Source organism: Rhinolophus sinicus, chromosome 4 (genome assembly GCF_057876585.1).
Source record: "Rhinolophus sinicus isolate RSI-liver-muscle chromosome 4, RSI-T2T, whole genome shotgun sequence".
In the NCBI taxonomy this organism is placed as follows: domain Eukaryota; kingdom Metazoa; phylum Chordata; class Mammalia; order Chiroptera; family Rhinolophidae; genus Rhinolophus; species Rhinolophus sinicus.
The window spans coordinates 89,944,897-89,954,792 of record NC_142504.1 but is presented as its reverse complement, the minus strand read 5'-3'; the positions used below and the strand labels follow the sequence as shown (position 1 = coordinate 89,954,792).

At 38.2% G+C, this 9,896-nt stretch overlaps 1 pseudogene; it reads left to right on the top strand.

Annotated features, from left to right (window-relative positions):
• The first annotated feature begins 1,697 nt into the window (after positions 1-1,697).
• On the top strand, positions 1,698-8,245 carry LOC109452091 (peptidyl-prolyl cis-trans isomerase-like 3 pseudogene; annotated as a pseudogene).
• Positions 8,246-9,896: the final 1,651 nt, after the last annotated feature.

The window sequence follows — 9,896 nt, the reverse complement described above, 5'->3', positions numbered from 1 at the left end:
CTAGATAATGAGAAAAGAGGGACATGTGAAAGTTTTGATGAAGCAGAATCACAAATTCAGTTTTGTGTGCACTGAGTTTAAAATGCCTGCCAGAAATCTTTCTGGAAATGTCAATAAATTATTGAATAAGTAGGTTGGGAAATCAGGGATACCCGTACTTATAGAAGTTGTAATTTAAGTTACTAATACGGTCTTATCTTATAAAACATGACTTCCCATTGATGGCAAACTATCCAAGTCAGTGATCAAAGGTTCACTTTGTACCTCTATAGCAGTTTCTAGCTAGGAGTGTCAGCATAATAACTCTGGCCAGTGGTCAAGGGCTCGGACTATTCGAGCTAACGAAATGTGAGGACTTGGTCTTTCATTGAGTTTAATCACCACCAATACAACTCTATCTCTCAGGTTTCCTGTGTGTGAGTATGTGTGTATTTGTGTGATTTCCCCTGCCGTAGGAGGGATATAAAATTTATCTTTGTGATGGTCAAACCCACTTATTGCCCTTCCCCTTCAAATCAACTTTTGATGTTGTCACAAGTCCTCATGGACAGGGCTGCATCCATGACTACAGATTACACTATCATAAAACTGCTCTCAGCTGGATGCCTCCAGCCCTCCTTTCTTATTCCTCATTACTTCAGTCTTTTTCCTTATTCTGCTAATATTAAGTGAATGCTTTTTCTACCACAAAGTATTATATTTTAGTATGGAAGGGAATATCAAAATTCATTGGCACAATAGTCTTAGCTACTAAAAACAAAATTTTTAAATTCTACCTGTGCAAAAAAATTCTTTTCATTTTATATAAAATTATTTATTTTAAAATGTTTTATTTAGAAATAAGCCCCTTTGTTGTTTCAGGTATCATACAGAAGGCACTGGGGTAGAACAGGTGGTGTACAGTAAAGGGACTAGTAGGATTTTCTAAAATGCTAAACTCATGTATGATACATATTCTTTACTCTGAAAGACCCTGAGGCTTCCTGGGGCTGCTTTCTGGAATTCATCATGTTGTTTCACATCTTGTGGTTAAAATTGAGGGAGGGGCTAACATAGGAAAAAGGAAAAGTCAGAGTAACCTTTGTTACTACCCATCCTGCAATCCTAGTAACTGGAAGAGCCAATAACTCTGTTTATTTCACTCCTCTCAGAATATAACATCTGTGAAAAATATTAATGACTACTTAATTGATGAAGGACTTTGACATATATAATAGCAGTTATACCCTACAAGCGTAGGATCTGAGGTGAAGTTATTAAAATTAGATTGATTAGTATTCTAAGTTTTAAAGAAATGAGTTCAATGCTTCCCAAATTCTGCATGGAATCACCTGGGGAATGTCTAAATCTACTGATGCCTGTTTTCTGCCCCTAGAAATTTTGAATAAATTTGTTTGGGGTATCAGTTGAGTATTTAAATGCTTAAAAGATTCCCCAGATAATTCTAATATGCAGACAAGGTTTTTAGTTTCCCAAGGTTATAAAACTAGAAAGGAACAGAATTGGGATTAATTTCAGGACCCTTGGTGTCTAATCCAGTACTTTCAACATAGGCAATAGTAATAAGAAAAACAATAAAACTGATGGGAAACTCAGTAAACCAAACTTTCACTCTTTTCCCACTAACTTTATGTTCATGCAGTTTAAATTTGAGTGCCTACTGGTAGGTGGAAATCGGTTACTTGCTAATGGTAGAAATGGATCAGGAAGAAGATGACACCCTGAGGGAAGAGATGGGAGAAAGAAGAGTGCCCATGGCCATCATTATGGAAAGAGAAATCAGAGTGATGCAGTGGAACATGTCATGTGGACCTAAGGCAGAAAGCCAAGCTACTCAGCCAATGTCAGAATCTGATGGCAACTGTGATTGATAGCCCTTCTGTCTCCCATAGAAGGAGATGAAAAGTGTTTCTCATCGAGTAGGAGTTGGCCAATATTTTCCACTTGTGGCAGAGCTGGTGGATATGAAACAAGTTTATGGATACTTGCCAGGGCATCAGCCTATGAGAATTACAAAAAAAATAAATAAATAAAAATATTACTATGCTTATTCAGAAATATAATGCCAATTACTCTGGGTTTCTACTTCAGTGTTTTTACACTTAACCCCTTTATAGTCAGAAAAAATTAATTTGTGTAGCCCAGCTTCTACTGAAATAAATAGCACTTAAAAACAACACTAATGCTAATCAATCTGCTAAATATTTTTGCAATGCATATGGGCAAAGTCAGCCCTTTCTGAAAACAAAGAATTCATTGTGCATTGCTATTTACATGGAGAATAGTATTTATTTTATCTAAATTTCAAAACATGTAATATGCTTCCCAAGAAGTTATCTGGTTTAGCAAATAACAAACAAAACAAAAGAGGAAGCAGAAGAGAAAATAAACAGTAAACAGAAAACATTGTAATGTCTGCAATACCATTCCCACTTTGTCACAGAACAAAATAATTGTACCCATATTTTCTAAATGGAAATTTAAAAATTTCCCAGCGTTTCCAACCTATAAACTGAAAAATGGTAGCGGTTTCTTACTCACTATCTCAGATGTGCAGGAACTGTAACTATTCTTTATAACTCAACTTAATCTCTTCTCTGAGTCTCCTAATCCACTTGATCACAGTGAACATAAATGTACTCATTTCATGGTCAAATCATTCTAGGTTTAAAGTTAATCAGTTCAGGGATTGTTTTCCTCTTCTGCCTAGTCCCTGGGGTATCACCTAACACTCAGTAGCAGGTATCTGGCCCAAGGTTCTCGGCTTTTATCCATGTTGGTATCCACTGGGATGAACTATCAACTTCTCTGGGTCTTGGATACCATCTCTCTTCCAACTGGCATTCCTTGAGACTTCCATCTCCTACTTGGTTTCTGGACATACTTCTATGGTGCTTTCCACTGTGGGCTTCCTCTATCATGACTATGGTCTTGTATGATGTTCTCAGAAGCATGAAGAAGGTAGACTCTTTTCCTTACGTGTGTGTGTGCACGCGCGCGCACGTCTATAGGAAATGTAGACACTATCTTAGGTTCTCTTGGTCCCAGACAACTCCACAGCTCAACGTCATGGTGGCAGAGGGACTGCAATGTGGCTTCAGCTTCCAGAATTCCAGTCCGAAAGCAGATCCTGGGTCTTCTATATTCTCAAATCCTGGAACATGTTATATGCATTTATCCCTGTACCTCAGGCAAGATTATCTGTATCTCAAGAACATTCATTTTGTTTAATTCTCTTGTTTCCCCCTAATTCACATGCCCTGTTTTAAGTCGATGGACTCATCCTTAGTTCCACAGGAGGCAAAACTGACTTTAATGGCATTGTACATTCTCACCAAATATGTTAATTAGGTAAAAAGTTTGAGTTTTGTCTTCAAAAACAAGATTTTAGATCTTTAAGTTCCCTTTCTTACTAACTAATGTCTATGCCAGAAAAAAAAACAACTGTGTTTCCTTCAGATTTGCTGAGGCATGCCATTTTCTGAAACATGAAATGGTAGAAAATGGCCTGAGGTGGCTGAGAATTATGGAGACAAGATAATATACAGATAAATATTTAATTGTTAACCCAATATAAAATATAGTGTGACAAGTACAAAATTTTACCACCTAAACCACTTCCTTCTCTAAGATCATAATTATCATTAATCAGAATTTGAATGCTAATGGGCAGAATACACCCAGAGAGCCACCTCGAGTATGTAGGAGAGCTGAGAAACAGCAGCCTATAAGCTTCTGCAGATTCAGATGGATGTGTTGGACAGTGACCCACAGCATTGGTTACAATGATAAGCAAGGCGCCAGGTAAGAGACAACTGATTAAAATATAGGCATAGACCAAGATCAAGGAATTAAAGGTAGGAAACCAGCACTAAGGTTGAAGGTACAATGCCTGAAGCCCAGGCATTGGGGATTGACCATTCCAGTGAGAGCCTTGAGATTGAGTTACTGAGTTATACACTGGACTTGCTTAGAGACTCCCTTATCAGAGCCTGAATGAATCTCAAAGTCTGATTTTGACTAAACTTACAAGATATAATTTCACCTCAAAATGGTCACAGATCATCAAAGTATCCTCTTCCTGCATTCAGTAAATTTGCTACAGTTTCAGAAAAAAAGCATTTTATTTATTTGATTACCAGTTTATTTTAAAAGGATATAACTCAGGAATAGCTAGATATGAGAGATGCATAACACATGGTATGGGGAAAGGGTGGGGGAATTCCATGCTCTCTTGGAACCTGTCACTGTCTCCAAATCTCCACGTGTTCACCAACCCAGAAACTCTAAGAACCCCATTCTTTTGGGGTTTTATGGAGACTTCATTAATAGGCATCATTGATTTAATCATTGGCCATTGGTGATTACAGTCAATTTCCAGCCCTGCTCCTCTTCAGGAGATCAGGGAGATGGGACTGAAAGTTCCAACTCTCTAATCACATGATTGTTTCCCCTGGTAACCAACCCTCACCCTTGGATGTTTTGCAAAAGTCAATATTAACATACCTTCAGAAGACACCTTTATTGCTCTCATAACAGGAAACTCCAAGAGATTTAGAAGTAACTGCAAGAAGACCAAATATATATATTAGGTCTTCCTTAACCTGATAAATATAAGCAACAAGGATAACACAAACTAGACACAATATTCTACATGGATAAATATTTTGAAGCATTTTCTTTAAATCAAGCATAAGTCAATGATGCCCATTTGCAGTCAACATTGTGATAGATATCCTAGCCTAGAAAAGTATGATTTAAAAAATGAAAATAAAGAAAAGACCCAAGATAGTGAAGTAGATAAACACTGTGCTTGCCTCCTCCCATGAACACATTAAAAATACAACTAAATCATAGAACAAATCAAGGTGGAGAACCATCTGAAGTCTAGATAAACAGAAGTTTTATAACTAGGGATATAAAGAAGAAGCCATGTTGAGACTGGTTTATGAAGGGCAAATATGCAGAACAGGCTGACCCCAAACCTCTGTGTGGCGATTGAGAATCAGGAGGGATACCTTGGCTTTGGAGGTACCCCCTGGAGGATCAAGAGACCCCAGCCCCACACCATCCTCCCCAGCCTGGAGTACCAGTGCCAGGAAGAAGAGCCCCCACAACATCTGGTTGTGAAAAACAGTGGGGATTCTGACCATCCAGGTGGGACAGAGGGCTGCAGGAAAACCAGATATCCTCTTCATGGGCCTGTGCACGAGTCACTCATTTGCAGGCACTCATTCTTGGCTCTGGAGAAGGCACAGTGACTCAGGGGACATCAGAGACATACAGGGAGAGACTGAGTTGTGTGGTTTCAAGGTGAAGACTAGAGGGACAGTCACCATTTTTCCCTGTGTGAGGTCCTTCTCCCATGCAGCCCACCAGCAAGCACCACCTTTCCTGTGTTGCACTGTCCCACACATGGCCAAAGCTGAATCCCTCTTGTTCTGGTGAACTCTGCTCACTCCATCCTGGTGCCTCACTGGGACCCTGCTCAAACTTGCCCAACACTGGAGACAGTTTCTTGGCAAACAACCTCCCCCACAGGCGTTGCACTCTTTCTTAGATAGTTATTGGAGATCTGAGGGCCTCAGGAAGGAGGCAGCTGGCCTCAGTGGGCTTTGAGACTTTTCCTAAGTAGCTTCAGATTCAGCCCTGGCACCAAACCAGAATCTACATTAACCTGGCGAACACTCATCCTACCTTGGTGACTCCCTGAGACCCCTCCTCATCCAACTCACATACAGCATGAGGCTTTATCAGCAAGTGAACCTTATGGGAGCCAACAGGTAGAAGCAGGCCTCAGAGTGTCCTTGTTTTTTGTGGAGTTACCCAAGGCCTGGTACTGGTAGCAGCTATTGTCAGTTCACAGCATGGCCTCTCCCACATACCTCCAGGTATAGCACAGACATCAACCAAAGCAGATCACTTTGTGGCTCCTTCCAGGTACTCCCCAGCTGGTCACAGGCAGTGGATGACCTGGGCCTACACCAGAGTCCCTCCCAAAAGGCCCCAGAATCAACATACTTAGAAGTTGGCTTCAGACCAGAGTATCACCCAATTAACCCCACAAGTGGCATACCCAAAGGGTTGTCTCAACAGGCCTCAGGCTCACTGGGACAAATCCCACTCAGTGGAGTAAGCTTCTGCACAGCAGCCCATAAGCTGTGGATGTGGCCAAACTCCACAGTCAGTCAGGCTAAGGGTCAGTCTCCCCCGTGGTGTGCCAATAATAAAGGCTCAACTATAACAGGAGGGAACACACAACACACACAAGAGACAGTTCTGGAACCCCTAGCCCAGGTGACCAGTGAGACTATGCACTGGGTCCCAAAGGGCACCTACTACATAAGACCACTTGGCCAAGACTGGGAGACACAGCCAGATCAACCTAAAATACAGAAATGAACACAGAGAGGCAGCCAAAATGAAGAAACAAAGAATTGCATCCCAAATGAAAGAACAGGAGAAAACTACAGAAAAATAACTAAACAAAACTCAGCAAACAACCTACCAGATACTGAATTCAAGACAATGATTATAAGGATGCTCAAGGAACTTAGTGAGAACTTCAACAGAGATAGCAAGCCTAAAAACAAGACATAGAAACAATAAAAAAAAGAACTAGTCAGAAGTGAAGAATACACTAACTAACATTCGATCCACTAGAGGATCGAATCAGAGATTTGGAAACAATGTAGCAGAAAACACCCAATAAAAGCAACAAAAAGAAACAAACAAAAGAATCCATAAAAATGAGAATAGTTTAAGGGGCCTCTGAACAAACATCAAGTGTAACAATATTTGCATCATAAGGGTACCAGAAGGAGGAGAGAGAGAGAAAGGGATTGAGAACCTATTTGAAGAAATAATGATGGAAAACTTCCCTAACCTGACAAAGGAAATGAATATACAAGCCCAGGAAATTCAGAGCGTCCCAAACAAGATGAACCCAAACAGGCCTACACCAAGACACATTATAATTGGAATGGCAAAGGTTAAAGATAAAGAGAGAATCCTAAAAGCAGCAAGAAAAAGGCAATTAGTTACTTATAAAGGAGCTCCCATAAGATTGTTCCTGATTTCTCAATCGAAACTTTGCAGGCCACAAGGGATTAGCACAAAATAGTCAAAGTGATGAAAAACAACCAAGAGTACTCTCAGCATTTAAAATCCAGCATTTAAATTCCAGCATTTAAAATCGAAGGACAGATAAAGAGATTCCCAGACAAGAAAAACTGAAAGAGTTCATCACCACCAAACCAATATTAAAAGGAATGTTAGAAGGACTTCTTTAAGATTTTAAAAACAAAGTGTCAAAAATATTAATATAATGGTAATAACTACATATCTATCAGCAATTACTTTTGATTTTTACCTCTGAGCCCAAGGCACTTGTAGAGGTTGCCCAAAATACTTCCGGGCTAGACGTTTGCTCCCAATGTTACTATTAAAGAGCTCTTTTTCACTGTCGAAAGTGTTCCAGGTGGGAATGAATTACATTGTCTCCCTAGTCCTAGCCATTTTGATTTGAGTTAGATAGGAGAGGGGAGAGACAAGGAGGTAGCCCAAGAGGGGCCTTCTGTCTCGAATGGGTCCTGTTCTTGACTTCTGGTGACATGAAGATACTAATTTCGAATTTATGGACCTGTCCAAGGCATCTGCAATTGCATCTTTTCTGCTTTAACTACAGCTGTATTAACCAAAGTAGTTAAAGATTCAGTTTCTAACTCTGAATAAGACTGTGAGAAATTAAGTAACAGTAAGAAAAATTTTGGTGACACTGCATACAGATGTAGGTGTTACTAAAATAGAAGTCTTCTGTGAGAGCACACCCAAAACACATGAAAAGTTCTTGGCTCTTTGTGCCAGTAATTACTACAATTATATTTCACAGAAATATCAAGAAGTTTCATGGTTCAAACAGGAGATCTCACAGATACCAAAAGTGGAGGTAACAGTATCTGGCACAAGAAATTTGAGGATGAATGCAGTGAATATCTTAAGCACGATGTTAGAAGTGTTGTATCTATGACTAATAATGGCCCAGACACCAACGGATTTCAGTTCTTCATCACCTATGGCAAGCAGCCACATTTGGACATGAAATGCACAGTATTTGGAAATGTAATAGATGGTCTGCAGACTTTAGATGAATTGGAGAAGTTAGCAGTAAATGAGAAGACATCTACTTCTTAATGAGGTACACATTAAGGACAAAATTATTCATGCTAAGCCATTTGCTCAGTAGCTATAATAGACATGGACAAGTACTTGGCAAATATTTGAGGGACACACCTATTGTGGTTTACCCAGTTTTAACTAGGTCAGAGATTGCAGCATCCTGCTTGTTTACAACTAAGGTCTTCCATGAGTTAGTGATACCAAGGGGAGCCAAACAGTTTTTACTCCCATCTTTTGAGTATATTCTTTACTATAACTATTATCCAATGTATTTGTTTATTTAAAAAAAAAAAAAAAAAAAAAAAAACCTTTCTGTTTTTGTTCATTTATTTGTCTGTTGCATATAAACATTCACTTTTAAATGCTGAGCCTCAAATCAAGCATTTTTGAGCACCCTAATTACATACTCCTACCATATCTAGTTCACATCCTGGAAGTATTATTTTCCATTAATTATTCACTTTGTGCTGTTAGAAAAAGGAGTGAAAAGATAAAGATATTACCTAGAAATGCTATCCAATCCATTTGCTATTTTCTCTGGTCTTTAAATTTACAATAAAAACTCAAAGTCCTAGAGTACAGTAAACACTCAGAATTTCCCAACTGTTTTGCTCATGGAACATTTTTTAATTCATATATTTTATAATATTATAGGATAGAGTTCTACATATTATCCATTTGAAAAATGCAGATAGTTGGTTAAGAACACAAGTTGTAGAGTCCTGCTTTGTGTTTGAATCACAGCACTGTCCCCTACTAGCATTAACTTTCCAGGTATAAAACAAATAAATCACGGGATGTAATACACAGCATGGGGAATATAGTCAATAATATTATGATAGTGTGGTATGGTGTCAGATGGCTGCTGGACTTATAGTGATCACTTCTTTATGTACATAAATGTTGAATAAATATGGTATACACCTGAAACTAATATAATATTGTATGTTAGCTCTATTTTAATAAAAATCTTTATAAAAGAAAGTAAAGGCATAGAATCAGAAGATATAAACAAAGCAATTTTTTTTCAGATGTTATGATTGTTTATATAGGAAACCAAAAAGGATTTACAGAAAAATTATTAGTAATAATAAGAGAGTTTGGCAATGTGGCTGTAAGCTGTAAGATCAATATACACAATCAATTGTGTTTCTATATACCAGCAGAATTCAGAAAATGTAATTAAGGAAAATATTTTCTTATACATTAGCATCCAAAAATATAAGGTATCTGAAAATTACTATAACAAAAGATGTGCCAGACTTCTAGAGAAAATTGTAAAAGAAAGTCAAAATAAAAGAAGAGATATAGTGTTTATTGATAGTCACTATAAAAATGTGACCATTCTTTTTGTATTGATCTGTACAACAAGGTAATTACAATCAAAATTCCAATACAATTTTAGTGGAATTGACCAACTGATTCCAAAATGTATTGGAAAAGCAAATGACAAAAAACATAAACGGAAAATCCACTCAGATCATCAACAAAAAATTCTATCATTTTTATCTGTAGCCATTAGGAATGCCCCTCTGAGGTCAAAAGACCTAGGGGTCAGAACTTGGACCTGACCGCTTTGTGATTATATGATTAGACCCCTTTGCGCCTCAATTTCTTCACACAGAAAAGAGGGATGGAATTAAAAACAATCTATGTAACAAAGTGTTGTTTATTGTTTGTTTGTTTGTTGTTTTGAGACAGAATCACAGGAGATCATC